At 43.1% G+C, this 22652-nt stretch overlaps 1 protein-coding gene across 4 annotated transcripts in view; it reads left to right on the forward strand.

Moving 5' to 3' along the window:
- Apba1 (amyloid beta precursor protein binding family A member 1) overlaps positions 1-22652 on the forward strand; it is a 200564-nt gene that overhangs the window by 139732 nt on the left and 38180 nt on the right. The gene's annotated exons all lie outside the window — the stretch shown is intronic.

Consider the following 22652-nt stretch of genomic DNA (forward strand, 5'->3'; position numbering starts at 1 on the left):
TTAAGCAGCAACCCACCAGCCCTTTCTATCCAGGACTGTTCTAGTTAAATCAAACTATCCTACGAGTCAGTGAAAATGGAGCATGCACCACCCGTCCAGGTAACAATTATTTTATGTTGCCATCCTGTTCCCTCCCAGAGATCAATGCACAAAATAATTTGAGACAGGAGGCTGTTTTAACCCTGACACTGCTCAGTCTGAGTCAGAAACCAGCCGCCTTGCTGAAAGAGAGGCATTATCAACACTAGGAAGTAAAGGCCTAAGGTTAGTACATGCCCTGATCAATCACCTGTAAACTGGTGGAAAGCAGTGGGGGGGATGCCCTGGCTCCACCTGCGTCTTAGACGTGTTGATACTATCTCCTCTCTATCCTAAATTCAGCATACAGCCTGCAAGGATTTTGCTTTTTCTTTTAACTGTTGCTAGGAGACTGTCAACCAAGGTCAACTGCACATGCTAATTAATTAAGATTCATTAGCAGCATCTTGCCCTGTTGACCTTGCTGCTGTGTTGCCAAGCCTATAAGGACGTGTAAAAAGAATCGCACTGCTGCCAAGGATTCTATTTCTGTGCAGGATTCCTGTGAGGTGCTCTGAATTGAGGGGTTCCCTCAGCGGATCTCCACCTGTCCATGAGGTTCTGGCCTGCCACAATATTTCCAGGATGGGATAGGAAGGGGTGGAGTTGAAAGGGGATCCAAATCAGGCAGACAGAATTTAGGATGAAGATGTGTTCTGTCAGCACCTGATTTGAGCTCAGTTCCCTGCTGGGATATGAGGTGTATTCTTGGGAAGAGGATGGATGGCCTTATGGTAGATCCAATACTGCATATATTCACACCTGAAGAGGACTGGACCCCAAGGAAGCACCCATGGCTCAGGTTGGTCTACTGACTTGCTATGAAAGTACATATCCCAGAATGCTCTTTGCTATCTTCTGGGGTTCAAACTGTTCAAACTTAGATAAATAGTACAGACGGATCTAATAGTTCTAACACCTGTAAGAACACCTTGACCAGATGTGTAACCATGGAGACAAAGGATCACATAGAGACAGCAGAAATGGCCTCCAGTGTATTCATTCTATCAGGCAGACCTCAGGAAAGAAAGGAAACCTACTGCTTAGACAGTCACTTTGGATTTAATTGAGTACTTGAACATATAGGACATTGCCTGAATAAGAAATATGACATTACTACAGGAAGTGATTTTTGTTGTTTTTCCGCTTTAAATCTTTTTATTTTTAAATATTCGTCGATTAATTTATACACATATATGCACCAAATTTGGATCATTTTCACCTTCCCATTACCTGCTCTCATTTTTTGACTCATTGAGTTGAACTGTATGGCTACTCGCATGTACATAAGCAGGGGAGTTATTTACCAGAGCATAGATACCTTAGCGGTGGTTACATCACTGAAGAAAATGACACTCTGACTGCTAGCACCCATTAATTGCTGCTCATAGTCCCTCAGAGAGCTTTTGGGCCTCATGAGTCCTTCCCCCATGCATGGTGAAATAGTGAAGGACCCAGCTGTGAGCAGGTCTTGTGCAGGTAACCATAGCTTTGGTGAGTTCAAGAGTCCAATGGCCATGTCATACCCAGAAGGCAGTGTCTCACAGCACCTCTCCCCACCCTCTGGCTCTTACATTTTTCTGCCGAATCTTCCCCAGTGTTTCCTGAGTCTCAAAGGAAGTGTTATAGGGTCTCATTTAGGGCCAAGCAGGCCAGTCACTTATTCTCTACCCTTTAACTAGTTTTGTGTCTTTACATTAACTGTCCTGTAGTTCCATGTCTGATGTCAAAGGACTCAGATGGCTCTGTTCTTCAGGCTTTGCTGAATGTAAAGGCTGGTTCCACTCCCTATCTGCAGCTTTTCTTGGCAGATAAATCTCATGGTACTGGCATCTCCAACATCTTGTGGTTTCCAATGCAATCCAGGCTTCATTTTTGCAGCTTCAGAAAATGGCTTCTCAGAACATCCATGCAGGGACTCCCCTGTCACATGCCTGGCCTCAGCAGCTCTCCTTAACCTCAGAGGAAGATTCTACAACTCCTTTGCTTACTCCTGTCTCCTTCATGACTGTAAAGCCAGAACCACATGGCTAATACTGACATGTTTGGAGGACCACTCAGGGAGGAGCCTGGCCCCCTTGGATCACATTTCCAACAGCTTTCCTTTGTTGTTCCTTTTCACAACCTGGAAGCTTAGCTGGGCAGGGTCTTGCCCTGAAGTCACCCACCCTTTATTCCACTTGAACAGGCCTTTCTTTAGCCTCATTTCTTCCTGCACAAGCATTTGCTTTAACATTAAATTTTCTGGTGTTCTTTTTCATTTCGAACTGGACATTTTATACCTCTTTTTGCCCTAATTTCCTTTTTCATTGTAGACCTGCAGGAGGTTGATTACTAATTACAAGACAGATTGATTACAAGACAGAGTCAGTATTAGGTTGTCTTGAAGTCTCCACCACCAAGGAAATTAATCTCATACTTTTCATTTAACCTCAGGCAGATTCTTAGGACAAGGACAGAAAGCAGCCACATTCTTTGCCAAAATATCACAAGAATTGTCTCTCACCCAATTGCTAATATTATTCCCCTCTGATACCTCTTGAGCTGGGCCTCCAGAGTCCACATTTCTCTCAGCACTATTGTATTCCAGGCTCCTACTAGGATGTCCTATTAAGACCCACTTATAGCATTCAACTACTTTCCTAGTCCAAAATCCCAAAAAGTCCTCTACCTTTCTGCAAAAAGACCAGGATGCTCAGGCCTGACACAGCAGTATCCCTCATCCTGATCTGTCTCCTGCCTTAGTTACTTTTCTGTTGCTATGAAGAAACACTATGGCCAAGGCAACTTACAGGTTTCTCTGGGCTTTGAGGTTTCAGAAGACTTAACACCATTCCCAGTCTCTTTCTCTCTACTTTGTAGTTATAGATGTAGACTCTCAGCTACTGCTCCAGTGCTATGCCTCCCTGTCTGCTGCTATGCTTGCTACCATGATGGTCATAGAATCTATACTCTGAAACCATAAGCCCCAAATAAACTCTTAAGTTATCTTGGCCATAGTATCTTAACACAGCAATGGCAAAGTAACGAAGACAAACAAAAACCTATTTAAAAAAAAAAAGTTTCTCTGGGAAAAGGTTCAGAGCAGTGCTAATCTATAAATATAAGACATATGTAGGAAGCCAAGTAACACCATGTTCATTTAAGTGAACAATAGTTGTAGGCTCTTCCCTGGAGCCTATGACCTCCCAGCCATGGTTCTTGGCTAGGCTTACAGTGCCCGTTATGAGTTCCTCCTGTGGAACAGCCTCAGATCCAATCAGAAGGTTATTGAGTAACCCATAATATTCATGCCGCTATTGCACTTTTAGGCACTCTTGTTATTTATTGTAGCTAGTGGAGTCCATAGATAGATGATTTTGATTAATTACTTTTTCTCCCCAGAAGTTTGCATAGCATATTCTGGTACTATGAAAGGTATCCAAATCTAAGAAAATGTCAAGCTCAGACCCAGTTTGATTTCTCAGCATCCTATAGTCCCCAAGTAAGAGGTGTGTTTGGCAGTAGGATCTTAGGGCCTAGTGCTAATGTGTAAGTAAATGCATTGACGGTGGCCTATAATGTTTTGGAGCCTCTAGAGCCTCCCTGATTGACTTGTGGTTTCTAGTGATGTGAAGAGACACTATGACCACAGAAATTCTTAATAAAGAAAAACATTTAATTGGGGGTTAGTCCACTGTCATAGCAGGAAGCATGGGAACATGCCAGGAGACATGACATTCAAGAAGTAGCTGAGAGTTCTTCATACAGATCTGAAGGCAGCAAGAAGAGAGAGTGACACTGGGCCTGCCTTGAGCATCTGACACCTCAAAGCTCTCACCCAGTGACACACTTCCTCCACCAAGGCCTCTTAGTAGTGCCACTCTCTATGGGCCTGTGGGAACCATTTTCATTCAAACCACCACACTGACCAGTATCACATAAGGAGATATCCCTCACTTGGGCATCCCACATTAAGTTATTAATCAAGAAAGTGCTCCACAGGCTCACCTACAGGTCAGTCTGATGGAGACATTTTTTTTTCAGTTATCTTTTATAATGTTAGGCTTCCACAAAGAACATGATTCATCTATGTTGGGTTTTGTTGTTGTTGTTGGGTTTCTGTTTTTTGTTTGTTTATTTTACTATATTTACAAAACAGTAAATTCCCAGAGGTATTCTCTATAACATCCTTGTTTTCGTTATCCCTTCCTTCACTCTCTCCTCTGTCCTATCCTACTACCCTCATCCTCACTTAAATCCTTCCAGCCCCTTATCTACCACCTACTTCATATCACATGTGTCCTTCCATCCTCTTGTCTTAGTTTGGTTTCAATTGCTGTGATAAACATCACACCAAAAGAAACTCGTGGGTGGGGGGTCATTTCATCTTGCACATTACAGTCCATCATCATGGGAGTGACGCAGGAGCTCAAGGCAGAAACTGAAGCAAAGTCCATGGAAGAACACAACCTACTGGTTTGCACTCCATGCCGCCCTCAGATCGCTTTCTTATACAGCCTTTTATATAACTGTCCAGAGGTAACACTGTCCACAGAAGGGCTTGGATCCTTCCACATTAGTCATTAATTAAGGAAATGCCTCACAGACTTACCTACAGGTCAGTCTGATGGAAGCATTTTCTCAACTGAGGGTTCATCCCTCTTCCCAAATGACTTTAGCTTGTATCTACTGAGAAAACAAAGACTCTTCCCTCCTATAAGGCTTCCCTTTGTCCTACTAGAGGTAGTAGATCCTTTCTAGCTTCTCGGCCCTTACAGTCATTCTCCTTTAAACGTGCTATTCTGAAAGTTCATAGCTAGAATATATGTGTGAGAGAGAACTTGTGCCACATACTGGGCCAGGGTTCCCTTTTACAGCATAATTTCTTTTCATCTCCATTCATTTTCCTATAATTTCATTTTTCTTTTCAGCTGAATAAAATTCCATTTTCTGGTGGAATCCTTAGGGTCTTTTATGTATAGACTCATACTACCTACAAACTGGGATGCTATGGTTCTTCCTTCCCTAATTATATCAGTTTGATTTTCTTGTCTTGTTTCTCTAGGTAAGATTTCAAGTACTATCATAAATAAGAGTGGAGAGAGTGAATACCTTGTGTTTTTCTGATCTTACTGGAAATACTTTGAATTTTCTGCATTTAGCATGATGTTGGCTATAGGCTTGTTATACATAATAAGCGTTCATTATGTAAAGGTATGTTCCCTCTAACATTAGCTTCTATGTGGGTTTTATTATAAAGGGATGTTAGATTTTTGTCAAAGGCTTTTTCTTGGTCTATTAGGGTAATCATGGGGTTTCTGTCTTTGGATCAGTTTGTATGCTGAACTAAACTTATTAATTTATGTATGTTGAACCATTTCTAAATCTCTAAAATGAAGCCAATCTGTGACATATGATCTTTTTGAAGTGTTCTTGAATTCAGTTTGCAAGTATTTATTAGGTTTTTTTAATGTCTGTTCATCAGGGAAATTGACCTATAATCTGGTCTATAATTTTCTTTTTTGTTATGTCTTTATCTACTTTGAGTATCCGGATAGTAATTACTTCACAAAAAGAATTTGAAAGCATCCTTTTATGCTCTGTCTTACAAAATTATTTGAGATGTACTATTCTTTGAACATGAAGTAGAATTATTTGATGAATCTTTCTAGACATGGGATTCTTTTATTTGAAAATATTGTTTTGACTGCTTCAATTTTATTGTTTGTTATAGATCTGTTAAAATTACTTATCTCATCTTGGTTTAACTTTGGTGAGCCTAGAAATTCATCCATTTCTTTCATATTTTTCAACTGAGTTGAGTGTATGTTTTTAAGGTATGTCATGATTTTCTGAATCTCAGTGGTATCTGTTTTAATGTCTACTTTTAATCTCCAATTTTATTTACCTTATGTATATGAGTGTATGTAATGCATGTATATGTATTTTTGTATGATATATGCTCGTGAGTGAGTGTGTGTGTGTGTGTGTGTGTGTGTGTGTGTGTATGTGTTGATGCACATGAATATATAGGCCAGAAGAGGATACCTGGTGTCTTTCTCTGTGTTACCCTCCAACTTAATTTTTAGGCACGGTTGCTTACTGAATCTTAGGCCTCCTGTTTTAGCCTCCTGGGATCCATCTGTCTGTGTGACCCAGTGCTAAGGTTATAGGTGCATGCCTGGCTTTTAAGTAAGTAATGGGGACATTTGAAAACAGACCCTCTTGCTTTCATAGCAAAAACCTTTACCTACTAAGTCATTCTCTATCCTCTTCTAATTTTATTAATTTGGGTCCTTCTTCTCTTTTAATTGGCTAAAGGTTTGTCAATATTTATCTTTTCAAAGACCCAAACAAATCAAAATCTTTGTTTTATTGCCTCATTATATTGGTTTTGATTTTTGTTTATATTTGTTTCATTAGGTTTTTTTTTTTTTTTTTTGGTTTTTCGAGACAGGGTTTCTCTTTGTAGTCCTGGCTGTCCTGGAACTTACTCTGTAGACCAGGCTGGCTTCAAACTCAGAAATCTGCCTGCCTCTGCCTCCCAAGTGCTGGGATTAAAGGCATGCGCCACCACCGCCTGGCATTTCATTAGCTTTTGACCTGATCATAACCATTTCTTTATATCTACTACTTTGGGTCTGGGTTTGTCTTAGTTTTTAATGTCTTTAGATGCACCATTAAGTTATTTATTTGAGATTTTATCATTATTATTATTAATTATTATTATTATTATTATTATTACTTAATATAGGCACCTAGGGCAATAAGCTTCCTCTTTAGAATTGCCTTTGTTGTATCTCAGGTTTTCGTATGTTGTGTCATCATTTTCACTCAAATCTAAGAATGTTTGTTTTATTTCCTTTGATAATTTATTGATCACTCAATATTATTTTGTTTAATCTCCATGACTTTATGGGGGAAAATGTTGATGTCTAGGTCTATTCCATTGTGGTCAGTGCAAAGTGTTATTTTAATGTTCTTATATTTGAGACATCCTTTGTGTCTAAGTATGTGATCTGTTTTAGAAAAGTTCCTTGTCTACTGTAAAGAATGTGTATTCTGTAGTGTTTGGGTTATATGGTTGGTAAATAACTAATAGGTTCATCTATGTGTCATTTCATTCTCTTGTTCCCCTGTTGAACTTTTCTGTATGATCTAATGGTGAGTGTGGAATATTAAAGTCAGCCTCTGTATAGTGTAGAATTCATTTATGACTTTATGCATAGTAGCATTTGATTTATGAAGTCAAGTCTGCTCTGTTCAGTGTGTATAAGATTAGAATTGTAATGTTTTCTCTGTGGATTGTACCCTTCTGATCTCTTTTAACTTGATTTTCATTTAAAGTATATTTTATCATATAGTAGAATATTGATCCTGCTTGTTTCTGGTTCCACCTGCTTGAAATACCTTTTCCTAGTCTGCCATCCTAAGATTATATCTATCTTTGATAGTGAGAGGTATTTGTTAGAGACAGTGAGAAAGACTTCTGTTTTCTAATCCAGTGTGCTATTCTCAATCTTTTGATGAGATAATTACAACAGTAATAGTATTATTATTTAAAGGTATATATTGATTCCTGTTTATTTTGCTAACTTGTGGTAGTATTATGTTTCCTAGTTCTTTATACTGACTGGCTATTATATAGATAAGGAGTTGCCATAGAGAGTAAGGAGAGCTGGGAGGAATCTAGTTCTGGGTCAGGAGTCCTATTTTAAGATCTATTTTATTTCATTTAATGTGTATGGTATTTTGCCTGCATGTCTGCTGTGTACATTGTGTGTGCCTCATCCCCTCAGAGGCCAGCAGAGGGTGCCACATCCCCTAGAACTAGAGTTACTGACGTCTGTAAGACACCAGTGCTGGAGACCTGTCTTGAACATGATTTACCTATCACAGAGAAACAGGTGTTTTCCCCAAGTACATGGTTTGTTGTTCATGCATTAAAAATGGGGAACAACTCACAGCAAGCAAATCTAACAACCTAGCAATCTAGCTGTAAGAGATGCACTGATATCCTGAGGCAGGAGTCACTTGTGGACAGTGAGTAGGGGTGCCACAATAGCCCAGTGCACAGCAAGCCACCATGTCCACTGACGAGGGAAGGACAGTGAGTGGGTACTGGCTCTGCAGCTGATGCTCCTTGAGAGCTTAAGAATAACAAAGGTTAGACCGTCAGCCAGTCAGGCAGGTCAACCGAGATGCTGGGTTCTCGGAGGTCACCATGGTTAGATGTAGGACATTGTTGGTAATATAGATAGCTCCTGTACATTGAGGTATACTGGAGACAGCAGCTGCTGAGCTGCCTGGAGCCTGAGTTTTTATGGTCCTTTTGAAGCTTATCCAGCCCTTGCAGACTTGTGATCCCTGCTACTGATTGGTGAGGGCTGCCTGATTTTAAGACAGTGATGGCTAGACCCAGATCCTTGCTTCAGCTCTCAGCACGTTCTGATGTCAGGACATTGAGCAGGAGGAGTGTCTCTACTTTGTGAACCATTCCATTTTGCTTTCTTGTTTTTGTCCTAAGTGTTTACTTTGGAATTGAACCTGGATCCTTTGGAAGCAAAGGTGATCTTAATCACTAAGCACTCTCCAATGGGGCAGGAGTCTTGGTGTGCTCCCTTGCCTCACAGGGCTAATCGGGTGGGGGCTGGCCAGCAGAGGGCACTAGGTCTCATCCTCCTCACTGACTTCAGAGCACAGCCTGGCAGTGGAGCTCTTAAGTCTTTGCACCTTCCCTGACCAGAGAGTACCAGTAGCAGTTGAGTTCTAAGCCTTTTTTTTTTCCATCCCTGACCTGTCCATCACTTTTCTGCTGAACCAGACGAGACCTAGTATAAGTGTGGGCCCTATTTGAAAGTTGAAAAGTCCATCTTAAAATTGGACTGACATGTTAGAGGGTATTCTGCACCTAAGGTATTGTACAAGCCCCCAGGGATACTTTGTGGCAGATAGAGGTCTGTCTGTATAGTGTTCTACTTGAGGCCAGTCCTTTATCAAGTCCACAGCCAGACGCAGCCTACTCTGCTCCTCAGGCTTTCATCTGTATCCTTATGTGATGCCCTAGACTACTGCCACATAACAAATCATCCTAAAAGTTAGCAGCATAAAGCAACACACACATCTGTTTCATACTGCAGAACCTCTATGAAGCTGCAAGTGGGCACAGGGGCGGGGCAGGGGGGAGATTACCATCATAAAGCTTTCCTGGGAAAAGCTCTGCTCCCGAGCTCCCATGCTGTGGGCAGGATCCAGCTCCTCAAAGCCAATTGGCTAACAGCCTTGGTTTCCCATTGATTGTGGCCAGGGCATTCTCAGTTCTTTGTCCCATGGGCCCAGTCTCACCCTTAAAGTATGCAAGACAAGAAGGCTCCAGAGTCTGACGACAGGATGGAAGCCATATGACAGAGTGACATTGAACTACTGTAGTTTTATCTCATTGTTTAGACAGATATCTGACCCACATGTCCTTTCCAAGGAGAGGTTTACACAGGGGTCTGACTTCCAGGATATAAAAACCTTTGGGGGACATCCAAAAAGCCTTCCTGCCATATGTGGTATCAGTGATTATGTCAGCAAAGCCTGCATGGGTGAGACCACAGCTAACTGTGTCTTCTGCCATCGACCTCATCAGCCATTTCCAGTTCCTAGGCTGTTGTTTCATCTTGTGGCTGTGAGAAAGAAAACCTGCAGGTCTCAAAGTGACTGAGGGAGAACAAAGCCACGTGCTATATAGGTGTGTACACATGTGTGTGCTACATAGCCAGCACAGATGTGGAGCCAGTGGTTACATCTAAGAACACAGATAAAGGAGCAATGTAGAAATTTTAAAGGGGAGCTTTTGTCCTGAAGGACAAGCATGTCCATGGCACACTCTTGGGATTTTTTTTTCCCCCAACTTTAGGGAGCTTCCAGTGTCCATAGAATCTGCTGTAAAGACTCGTGAGTTATGACGAAGCATTCATTCTCTGTACTGGTAGTCTCCTTTGACTGTGGGGGCAGAAGTATCTGCCCACTAGACTGTAGCCTTCAGCCCTGCTCTGCCTCTGGTTGACCCAGCGTATTCTGTGAATAGTATTGTTTCTCTCTGGGCCAAAATGCAGGGACGATTGGGAAGGAAGCATGGAATTCGGAGGAATTGCTGGGGTTGGGAGAAGCCTGTAAAGGGTGAGAGGCCTGCAGAGTGAACCGGCCTTGAGGCTGGCTGCTACCCCAGCACTGTGCTTTCTCCCTGCAGGGTGGTGTGTGGTTCCTATTCCATACGCCCCCATCTCAGCACGATCTTGCTACTAGTGAAGTTTTCCATCACAGATGTGATCCATAATTGATGCAGCCTGGAGAAGGTGGTGATGAATAATTAAGTAGGTTTCAGGTACAGAATGAACATTAAAGGGGAGGAAGAAGAAAAACAAAACAGCCAAGGGAAGAGGTTCAAGCTCCATCAGGCCAAAAGGATGCTACACGCAGATGCTTCCTACACCACAGAAGGCCTAGGTTTCGATTTCGAGTCTTCTGTTGTCTGATAACTCAATTCATGTGTGAGCTGGTCATCTCTGGATAATACCTGGGAAGCTGACAAGCTTTCCATGGCGGCAGTGGCTTCCAGAACTAATGGCTCTAAAACTAAAGCCAAAGCAGTTTCAAACATGGTCAAGGGAAAGCGGCTTCACCATGAGCCAGAGAGTTAACTGGCAGGGAGTGTTAGTCTGGACACTTCGTAACCAACACCCACAGATTTCTCCATTTAAACCAGTAATGGAAGGGGAAGGCATGTGGGGAAATGTCTTAGTCATCTAAAGCACCCTGAGCACTGTCCTGCAAAGGGCTTTCCTTCTTGAATGGTAGCTAATAGCTACAGGTATTGCAGGGCACCGACAGAGGCTGCAGAGGGTGCACTTGATTGATAGCAAGTCTGATCAGACTCACAAAATGGAAGAGATGGGCAAGTCCAGAGATGCAGTCTCTGTGAACCTCCCACTGGCCACTGAGCTGGCCCACACACGGGAAACTGGCAGTAAGAATGACTGGTTTTCCAACTGTAGATTGCTTTAGATCCTGTGTTGTTTGTTCTACCATTTAGAGCTGTCCACAGCTCGTTAACTAGATCGGTAGCCTCAGAAGGAGCCCTGCTAACAGGTCTGACAGAGGGCTTGGTGACTAGGAAACTGATGCTCCTTGAGGGCCTCTGTGTACCCAGGTCCCTCCTCAGCTTCCCTGTGTTTTCTCCAGATCAGTTCTACCCAGATGTGTCTTGTCCTTCCTCTTGTTGGCTCTGGCCCAGCTGATACAGTTGGTTTTTCAGCCTAATTTTGTGTCCTCACTTGGTTTGGTTCAAGCCATGCTAACCGTGAGGCAGCTCTTTTCCGGTCTGTCAGAGCCCCCCTCCCCCCCTTACTGTGGCACACAGTTGTCAGAGCACAGTGACAGAGCATACAGTTAGTGCAGGGTGGTACACTTCCATCAGCCTGGGCCACTGGGGCCCAGCCAGAGGCTGATCACAATCCCTAACACACACCCAGGTCTGTTCTGATCAAGGCCTGAAAGAGCAGTTTCAGCCACCTCCCTCCCCTCCCTTCACCAGAGCTGGATGCTTCTTCACAGGTTCTATAAACATAGCAGAGTCTGGGGTGTGTGAAAGTCTCTGGTCTGCTGAGTTTAATTTTCCCCAGAAATAGTAGGTGCTGCTGACAGCAAGGATGGGGCTAGGTTCTTCTCAGAAATATCAGCTGACGCTGCTGCGCCAATGACTCGAGACAGTCCTGGCCACCCGACACTGAAGGGTTAATATGGAGGGTCAGACACCCTGGAGGTGGTCACATCTCCTATTACCAGTTGCATTATTGACAAGAGCACCTGACACCACCAGAAGTGTCCCCCAAAGCGGCACTGAGATCAGGAGCGCACTGCAGCTCACAAGTGGATAACTAGGGCTCTCATCCCTCCGCCCAAACAGTACCTGCAAAGACTGGAAAGATGGAGAACTTTTGGATGTACCAATTTGAAAGTCATGAAGAAGAGGTACGTGACCCCTGGGCTGCACCAGGGCATGCTGACTGACTTTGGTCCTCTGCTCCTGGCCCAGCCAGACTGTAGGCTGTGCTCTGTATGTCCCTTGATAGTCGGGAGTAGATGAGGAGAAGGCATTGCCCAGGATGGAGGAAAGTGAGCTTGGAAGTGAATGATGGCCAAGAGGGCAGGGGCCATTCTGTACTCAGCCAGGACCTGGGGAAGGTGTGCTTGTCGCTGAATCTCTCCAGTGCTGCCCTTTATTCTCAGTGTTCTGGTGGATGAGTTCATCTGGACACTGCACCCACCCCCCATTCCAAGCTGTGGCATCTTTTACTGCCTGCTGAGGGCTGATGCATACCAATGGCTATTAGTGCCTGGTGCTCAAATAACCAGCTGGCTGGAAAATGAGGCGGCAGGTATAATGTGCCCCTGCATGGAGCCCTTTGAACTCAGTAGCTCTTACCATTCCTAGCAGATGTGCTGTTCTACATTGTGAGTGCAGCTATATCTCCTCCTTTGTTTTGGTTTGAGACAGGGGTTTTTCTATACAGTTCAGGCCAGCCTTTGAACTTACCATATAGTCCAGGGCATCCTCAAATCCTTTGTCCTTCCTGTCTCAGCTTCTCAAGTACCAGGATTAGAGGTGTATGCCACCCCACCTGGTTTGGTTACACTCACTTCAGTTGCATTTCTGAATATAAGTTTAAAGTGCCTGGGTTTTGCTGTCAGAGCCTAGTCAGGAAATCATGAGGCATCCATCAAGAGATGAATGGACTTGAAAGGGAAGTGAATGAAGGGCTTTTTTATTTGCCCAGTATAATGCAATTCACATACATCAAGTGAGCTGTTTGGCAAGAGATACCCTGTTGACACATGCAGCTTTATCAGGTGATGGGTTGGTTTACTCTTAACTAATAGGTGGATAATAATTAACTAGTTAATCTTTTGCCTTGAGAACACGACTTTAAAAGCTTAGGGCTCTGGTGATAATGTCCAAAAAAAAAAAAAAAAAAAAAAAAGAATTTTTTTGTGTTGTTCGAATAATAAAATCACCTCCTGAGCTAAGTGCTGCCAAGCATGGCTCCCTCCAGTCCCGAGAGCATCCACACAAGTTTATGGGCATAGAGATGGGAGTGGAGGGTGTCTTCTGTGGGAAAAGAGAACAGAAATGCTTTGAGAAGGTGAGCTGGCAGTTCTTTCCAAGTATTCCACCAGTATTAATTGAATCCATTATGAATGTATATATAAAACACCTCATTAAGCCAAGCTATTATCATCTTAATGACATAATTATGCTCGCTCGGTGCCTATGCTAACTTCGCTACTTCCCCACATTAAGGAAATACAAATGTGCACTGATAATACTGTTTGAGTTATACTATCAAGTGAATAATCATGTATGTCTTAATCAGCTTCAAATTTCAGAAGCGTAAACATACATTGGGAAGAAACTCATCTCTGGGGCTTTTCAAAAATAATTCTACAGTGGGATATGGTTGATTTAAAGCAACCCAGACACGTAGGGAAGCAGTGTGTACTGATTAGGAGAAGGGGATAAAGGCAGGTAAGCATAGAAAGCCAAGCATAAACGGGAAATGCTGGGAGGAAGAAGCCCCACAGAGTCTCAAAATGAGACCGAAGAACTGAGGCATGTGTCATGGCTCAGCCTGGATGCCTGCACCTTTGAAATCCCACGTAGAAAAGAAGTAGAAGTAGAATGTTCAGGTGGGAAAGGATTGAGTGACCAGTGCTTCCTTACGGTGTATGTAAAAGCAGCTTCTGGGAATACAAGTGCCTCTAGTGTCCGCTACAGTGCCCTATTATGGAGGGGGATGATTTGCAAGCCAGGGTAACAGAACCTCATCCAGAATGAGTGGAGAGCCAGGGGTACTAATAACCATGTGTGTGCTCAGAATTTAACTCTGTTGCATAAAACTCAGTTTCATTTGCTTTCCCAAATGACACAAGATAGGTGTCTGTATTCTCTATTCATCACATGTATTGAAATCCTGTTGTATATTTTATGAGGGCCTTTGTCTTAGGTACTTGGAAAAGAAACATATAAATGAATTATAAATCCTGCCTTTGTTGTACTTATTAAAATGTTATGCCAGAGTACTGTCATTTTATAATGTACAAGGGAGAAAGTCAAGCAGTACATGAACGGCACAGATAAGATGCATGCAAGACAGTCAAGAGGGAATCCTCTCACCTGAGGGGACTGGGAAGATTGCATAGGAAGAGGGATATTTAGAATGGGCCTTTGGAGGCCCATGCACACACAGCGTCCAGGCAAGGAGCAGAAATAAAGTCACTGAGCAGGAACATGAGGTCATAGGTTGGAAACAGGGTATGATGCTGTTTGGCTTAATGAGAAAGAGTTAGAACAGGGCGGCAGTGCCAGGGTGAGCAAAGGACCTCAGAATGAGCTTCAGGGCGCCTTCAGCACTGAGATCGTCTGGAACCTCTGCTCCAAGCAAAGAAGGTAGATTAAAGGCTTGAATCAAAACTGATTTGCTTGGAGATTTTTATGAAGAGAGAAAATAGGTCCCTGGTGAAGAAGGCTTGTATACTCTTAGTACTATCTTATTCAGTATATCAGCTCCTTAATTATAAGGGGGGAGGGAGGGAGGCTGGAGAGGGAGAAAGAACAGAAAGGAAAGCCCAAAGCCCAGATGTTTCTCTGAATTGTTCTTTATGGGTGAAATTACTAAGTAACTCAGTCCCCTGGTGGATTTGGCCAAACTGTATGCGTAGAGTTTTTAATATTTATTTTCTCCCCACCCTTCATTGAAGTGAATTTCTGTCCCTGAGTTTCTTTATAAGAGAGGCTGCAGTATTCACTTGGACTCGAGGCTGGGTAGAGCTAACAGTCTTTCATAGGTGTCCTTACTCGGTGGTGTCCTGGGCTCATCTGCACTATGCCGTAATTAACCGGAGGAGGGCAGGTGGGCGTGTCTTTGTAGCCCATCCACTGCAATAGTATCAGTTTCAACTTTCTGATCCTGAAGACCTTAGTTGCATGGGAAGCCGTGGCTGTGCCAGGCGTTACACACGGCAGTTGCAGACACCCGCCCCTTAGCTGTAACACTAATGAGCTGTTTTTACCAATATCCCATTAAAGTACTGGAGCTTATGAATAAATGCAGAGTCTTTGTGGTGTGGTTTTATAGAGCCTTCTGCTTCCTTTTTCGATTTATCCATGGATGAAATTTTAATGAGGAAACAAAATGAGATGAAGAAAGCATCCCATGGCTGTGCTGGCCCTCTAAGCACTCGCTGAGAAAGTCAGAAAATAAATCTGTGACATGGAATTGTAAAAGACTGCTCATACTAGGTGAGTGCTGGGTAGGCGCCCGGACAACTGGCTGCCCATCAGTGTGCATTAGCCCAGCCAGTTCTTCAGAGGTGGATCCTTTTTTTTAAGGAAAGCCACACTCAAATAGCCTTCTCCATTCACATGTGACTTTGGCAGCATGACCAGAAAGGATCTGTTAAATTATGGGCATTTCAAACTTTTGTGCTAAAAGCAGAATGAGTATTCATAAAGAATTGATTATTTGCTTCCCAGTTCTGCAGGCTAAGTCCTAGAGTCTAGCACCCTCCCTGCCAAGGGCCTGCGTGCCATTTGATAGCATGCAGAAGGCAAGAATGCATGGAAGAAAAGGCGGTTGAACTCCTGTCTATTTTGGTTAGATTCCTGTTGCTATGATAAACAACATGGTCAAAATAACTTGGGGAATAATGAGGCTGTTTTATCAAATGTTTCCGGGTCCCTCCTCCATCACTGAGGGAAGTCAGGGCTGAAACTGGAACTGAAGACACAGAAGAATGCTGCTTACTTCTGTCCAGCTGGCTTTCTTACACAGCCTAGAAGCCCCTCTTCAGGGCTGGTACTATCCAAAGTGGGAGGGGCCCTCTTGCATCAATCAGCAAACAAGATAGGCCAATCTGATTGAGGCAGTTCCCCAGTTGATACTCTGTCAGATGACACTGGGCTATGGAAGCCTACAGACAGCTAAAGCTAACTGTGAGGCCCCCCTTTCATAGTTAACCCCTATCTAAGAAACAGCTCAAAGAACAGGTCATCTCATAAAGATCTTGCCCTTAACACTGGGAAGTTAGGGGTTAGATTGCCAGTGTATGACTGTAGGGACACATTTATATGTGGGGAACATAGGGTCCTGTTTGCAGCTTCTTCATTTCACAGATAGCTTTTTAAAGAGCTAGTAAGGAAACTCAAGGACAATTTTATTGAAATTTAAGAGAAAAAAAGTCAGGCAAACTGGAGCTCCTGGTCCCAGTAGCTGCCAGGAAGAGGGAGATGGGTACGAGAAAGAGGAAAATACATGCATTTTGAGTTCGAGGTCAAGAAGACAAACAAGGTCAGCAGTTGTAGGCCTGCAAGCAGCTACCTCATTCAGAGTGTGGGGGAATCTCCAGATGGAGAAAGAGAACACGTGGAGTGTCAAGACAGGAAAGCTTATGTCTTGGCTCAAGAAAAAGGAGCTAGAAGAAGGAAAAGACAGTTACAGTTTGGATGGAACTCAGATGGGCCAGGCTTAATAGTAAAGTCAATAAGCAGCTGCCAGAGGCTGTGTAAGGAGATACCTCGTTAGGACACAGTCACTCCTCCCAGCTTACCTACCTTCTGGTGTTCCTTGTATCATAGAGTTTCATGGAGCCTTTCTAGAGGGAATTTTCCTGTCCAGGTGATTAACAGACATATTTAGATTAACTCCTAAGAGAAGGGACAAGAATATGCCTCTGTAATCTTTCAGACAGTTTACATCCTCACCCAGGGCCAGGTGTAAGTCAGCTCAGACCCCCTGTGTGTTTGCTGTTGCTTGTTTTGTTTTGTTTGAGATAAGGTCTTACTACGTAGCCCTTGATGGTCTGGAGCTTCCTGTATACAACAAGCTGGCCCTGAACTCACAAAGAGCTGGCCTGCCTCTGCCTTGCGTGTGCTGGAATTACAGACATATACCATCATACATTTTAATTAAAAAAAAAAAGCCCCCCCCTTTTGTTTTAACTAAAAATACTACCACATAACAGAAAATATTTTTTAAACATTTAAGAAAACTATAAACCTGTCATGTTTTAGGGAGGCAGTCTTTGCTGCCGTGGCCTGGACTATGTCCTTCTCTTCTTCCTTATGATGTTTTAAATCTTTAAGAGGGGCAGTCTTGATACTCATGAGAGGGGAGTCCTCTCTTCCATGACCTCCGAGTCTGCTCATTTCTAACTAGCAACCTAGCAAAACTTAACACTTTTTTGTTTTCACTCGAAATTTAAGTGAAAAGTGTAGAGTAGAATTTAAGGAGTAGAATTTAATGCTCTTTAATTTTACAAAATTCCCCAGAGGAGTGTTCTTTATAGCCCTTCCCATCTAAGCAGGGGTCCGTGAGAATGGTTAGGTGAGGACTTCTGTTTAATGGCACCATCTTCTTGGGATCATCAGTACATGACTCTTGTATATTATTTATACACTTTGTTGGGGTATCATATTTTGTGTATTTTTGTGGGTCACATTATGGTGATTATATATATATATATATATATATATATATATATATATGTCATGTAGTAATTGAATTAGGGTAATACACATATACATCTCCTCAGCCATTAATTATTAATTGTTGGGACCTCATACTCACCTGTTAACCCATGGTTACCTCTACCTCATACAGCTTGTGTATGTATTATGGACTGTTAGCCCATAGTTACCTCATATACCTGGTCTATGGATTATAGTCTGTGTTGACTCACACCTACCCAACTCCAGAAGAGCAGTGACTCCTTCACTCCTACTGAAAACTTCCTGACACCTTTCTCCCACGTCCTTCTTAGTCTCTAGTGGCTGGAGATCCATTCTGTTCTTTTTGAAATTGGCATCATTGATTTCCACAAATGAGTTAAGAACACATAGTAACACAACCATTTCCGGTTCCATCATGTTCTTTTTATGGCTCAGTAATATCCCACTGTATAAACATACCACATTTCCCTTATCTACTGAAGAACTTCTCATTTGATCCTGTGTTCGGTGTGTATGTTTACAGCTTTTACATTCCTGTAAACTGATCCTTTTATCAACACAGAATGATATTCTTTGTCTCTTTCTCCATTTTTTTCCATTTAAATTCTGCTTTATTAAATATCACTATAGTTATTCCTGTTTGGTCAAGTATTCCGTGTGTGTGTGTGTGTGTGTGTGTGTGTGTGTGTGTGTTGTATCATTTTCTAAGATTTCACCTTTAGACTCATGATTCTCTACTGGAGAAGTGAGTTTACTTTAATAAGTATACAGTCTTTTCTTTTTAACCCATCATCCAGTCGTGTTGATTGGTGAATATAATCCATTTACACTCAAGGTTGCTTCTGACAAGCAGGAGCCTCTTCTGTTCTGTTAATTGCACATGGCTGGCTTTTTAATTTTGTTCCCTTCACATCATAAAACCTTCCTGTCCTGCCGAGGTTTAAGTCTGTCTGTGTATGGTGCATCTCTCCTCTGGTAAGTTTTGTATGTGCCCAGATGTCATCAGGGCAGTAACTACCCTTTTTTTTTTTTCACAGTAGGGTCCCTTAAGTACTTCTCATAACACTGGTTGTCAGGTGATCTGTCCTCTCTGTTATTACCTGGGTGATGTTTCTGGGTCTAGGTCTTGGGGCAAGGGCTTCTTTTCCCATTATTTCGAATGTATCATCCCATACTCCTATAGTCAGTGGTGAGGTTTCTGTGAAGCAACCTAGACTCTTCTCTTGCTATTTTTTTAAAGATGTATTTGTTTTATGTATGTGAGTGTACTGTAGCTGTCTTCAGGCACACCAGAAGAGGGTATCAGATCCCATTACAAATGGTTATGAGCCATCCTATAGTTGCAGAGAATTGAACTCAAGACCTCAGGAAGAGCAGTCAGTGACCTTCACCACTAAGCCATCTCTCCAGTCCACTTCTCTTGCTATTTTAAGGTTTTTTGTAGTGTACACTTGTTATTTTGACTCTAATATGCTTGGGTGCAGGTCTGTTTTGGTTGGATCTGTTATCCTTTGAGCTTCCAGAATCTGGATGTCCATGTGTTCTAAAGATTTGAAAGCTTTGGGGGTATTTTTCCATGAAAAATATTTTTCAACATCTTTCCTACTTTATTCAGTTCCTGTGATGCAAAGGTGTTTTAATCCAGTGGTTTCCCATGTGTTTCCTAGAGCTTCCTCATTCGTGTTCGATGTTTTTAAGTTTTTTGTCTGACTGAGTGACTTCTGAGAGGAGCTGTCCTCAAACCCTGAAATGTCTTCTTCTGCCTGATATGGAGCTTCCTGTGTATCTTTCATGTCACCGATTGAAGTTTTTACTCCCATGCTTTCTCCTTTTCTGTCATTTGTCCTTGACGAATTCCTCATTCTCATCCTGAGTTCTCTCATTTCCTGTACCATTAATCTTGTCCATGCCTCGCTGGCTTTCCTTAGGGTTACTGCTGGGTTTTTTGTGGTGGTGGTTGTGGTTACTTGTTTGTCTGGTTTGGGGCATTTTATAGGTCTTGTTTGCACAGATATATTTCTGGATAGTATTTTTCCTTGCAAGCACCATGTTCCCTTTCATGTTTCTTGTGTCTTGATGGCGTCTATACATCTGATGTAAAATTCTATTTCTTCCCATTTTATAAATAGATCTTATAGGAAAAGATACTTGTTTAGATGAAATGTAAGAAAGACATCAGTTGGATGGGTTCTTTTGAGTTTGGCGATAGTAGATTCTAAAGCAATCTTTGATTTTTTTTTTTCTTTGATTGATGTCAGCAGTGTCTATGTTATGAGGGGTCATGACACAGTATGTGTCTGGGGACTACAGAGTTCACCCTTGCATACACAGAGGCAGCAGTGGCAGCTTCCATAGCTTTGGTGGTGTGGGACATGGGGAGGACAGGACTGTCTGACTGCATACCCTCAGGGGTAGCACTTGTGACACTGACTGCAGCAGCAACAACAACAACAATGCTGCCTCTGCACCCACACCCCATAAAGGAACCCTCCAGGGTTCTCAGGCTATGAGTAGGAGATGCTAGGCCTGATGTGGAACCATAGACTGGGCCTGGACCTAGGCCTTCCTTGGCTCCACAAGATGAACACATGGGTACAAGCATCTATGCACACACACCCAGTTTCCCAGCATTCATTTTGTGAATTATCAAATCCCATTTGTTTCCTATTCTTGGTCTCATTTGCCTGAGTTGAATACCAGGAGACTCTAGCACAAATCTGCCTCCATAATGCTTCCTTTGTCCTCTTATAGGTCACTGGCCAAAGTTTGCCTCCGATGTGTTCTTTGAAAGTGAAACCTATTATCTAACTTCTTTTTACTTCCTAATTTATTTTAAGAGTATACCCACCAGGAAGGTTCTGAAGCAGGCATTTGAAGACCTTTGTTTCAGCCTTGTAAGAGCTGGGTCCGTTTGAAGGTGCTCATGCATGCTTGCCTTGGTCAGCAAGTGGCAAATTTGTAGCTCTGTGTGTCAAAAGAACTTCATTGGGGCCCAGGTTATAGTCCATACAGGAAAAATCGATTTCGAGAGCTCAAGATGAGCAATGAATGTTCTACACAGAGAAGCAGAGGGACACTACATCAGAGGAGGACTCATTACTGACCAGTAAAAGACATCCTCCCAAGGAGGCAGTGGGCAACCTTGCTTCACTTCTCTTTTCAGTGCAGGTTGGAAGCAGTCTAACTAGTCACTTGCCCATGCCTCCCTTTGCTAAGTACCTAACTACTTGGAAGACCTAAGCCTAGGACTCTTGTGTGATAATGGGGACAGGATTCCTGCTGCTTAAGAGCTTTTGGGGATTAGGTACACACATAAACATGTTTTAATACAAACTACAGCATGTTTCACAAGGGAGAGATGAGCTGTGGCTGGCGTCTCAGCCTCACGAGAGGCATGCTTCTGAACTGAACATTGAATGTAGCAGGAGAAGGGAAGGAATGAAGGGAAGCTGTGGGTGGAGTAAACATCTGAGCTTGGGCATGGACCAAAGGTGTCTGGGAAACGTGGGCCTCTGAGAAGGTCAATGTGAGTCCATAAAAGCTTTTATTAGGGGAATGACTCATGTCCTCCTCTTCCCTAGCATTCCCTGGGGGCCACCCAGCACTAACCATACCTAGCTTATTCTGTCTTTCATGCACGCACACACACACACACACATACACCCGCCTACTGTCCAGATAGCCCGTCTGTCTTCCCATACCACAGAAGGACAGTTCGGTGCCCACAGGGTGGTAAGGAATCTATTTGTAGAATGAACGTTTGGAGTAGAAAATAAAGAAATGGGAAACACGGGGCTGTCTCTCAGGTAGTTCCCTGTGAAGATGTCCACGGCCCTGAAAGTCAGCAGTTGGAGAAAACCCCACTGCAGCAGCTCCCCTGACTCAGCACACACCGTAAAGGTTTTGGGACAGAGAAAAATTCTTTGGGGAAAAGAACCAAGCCACAAATATCAAAAGAAGCTTTTTCAGTGTGAAAAAAACTGGGGAGATTTGCGGCATTAAATTCTCATCCTTTCCCACCTTAATTTTGAGTCAGTCAAACAGTGCTAAATCAGTGAGCACCCAGCAGCTCTCTTGGGCACAGACTGGAAAATTCTTCATGCTTCTTTTGAAAGGCATACAAGGCTGCTTTATATCTGCTGTCACCCTATGCTTGTCCTCCTGACTTGACTGTGGTGACAAGATGTCTCAGTGTCATCATGTAAGGGACTCATAAGGCCCTCATCTCCCTGCGGAGAATCAAGTACTGTATTAGACTGGGGTCTCATAACCTCTTAGCTGGATAGTATATTGCACGATGTCATCTTTTGGTGTTCCTGTATTTCTTGTCATTCAGACTTTCTGGAAAAGTTTTCCCCCAATTTTAGATAGTGCCCATGGGAAGTTCTCTTGTCTGGTAGCATGCCCTAGTCCCTGCCACCAGCACCACTAAGCTGTTTGTGAAACATTCACTCTTCCTGTGAACAGATATCTTACTGACCTCTCTGTGCCTTAACTCCCCCTAAAGGGCCAGCTGCAAAATGTGCACTTTGGTTTGCCCAGGATTTGCCTTTCTGGCTCCCACTCTCCACCCATCCTGGGAGAGCACACCCTGCACAGTTCTTCTCATGGTATTTGTGGGCTCTCAGATGTCACACATGGCCAAGAAGCACCACACCCTTGCTCCCCCCACTATGGAATTGGTAACCATCTCTGAGGCCCACCCAAACATCCCCCTCATCTCCCAACATTCCAGGAGCTCACAGAACTTTCTGGAATCGGATGGGGTGTGTTTCCAGGCTTGTATTTGTCCTGATGCTTGCTTTTTTGATCATTCATTCAGTGCATACTTAACCGGGTACTAGCTGTGTTCTATGTGCAAATCCGAGTTCCGTGTTCACGGCTTGTACCTGCCTATGCCCACCTACAGAGGCATGGCCACATCAACACGGGACCATGCTACCAGACCTGTTTATCTAAGCCTTGTTTTCAAGCCTGACATTTGACAGAGGGTTTCTAAACCACGCTGACAGGGTCCAAACGGTGTGGTATGAATGTT

Source organism: Arvicanthis niloticus, chromosome 1 (assembly GCF_011762505.2).
Source record: "Arvicanthis niloticus isolate mArvNil1 chromosome 1, mArvNil1.pat.X, whole genome shotgun sequence".
NCBI classification, from domain to species: domain Eukaryota; kingdom Metazoa; phylum Chordata; class Mammalia; order Rodentia; family Muridae; genus Arvicanthis; species Arvicanthis niloticus.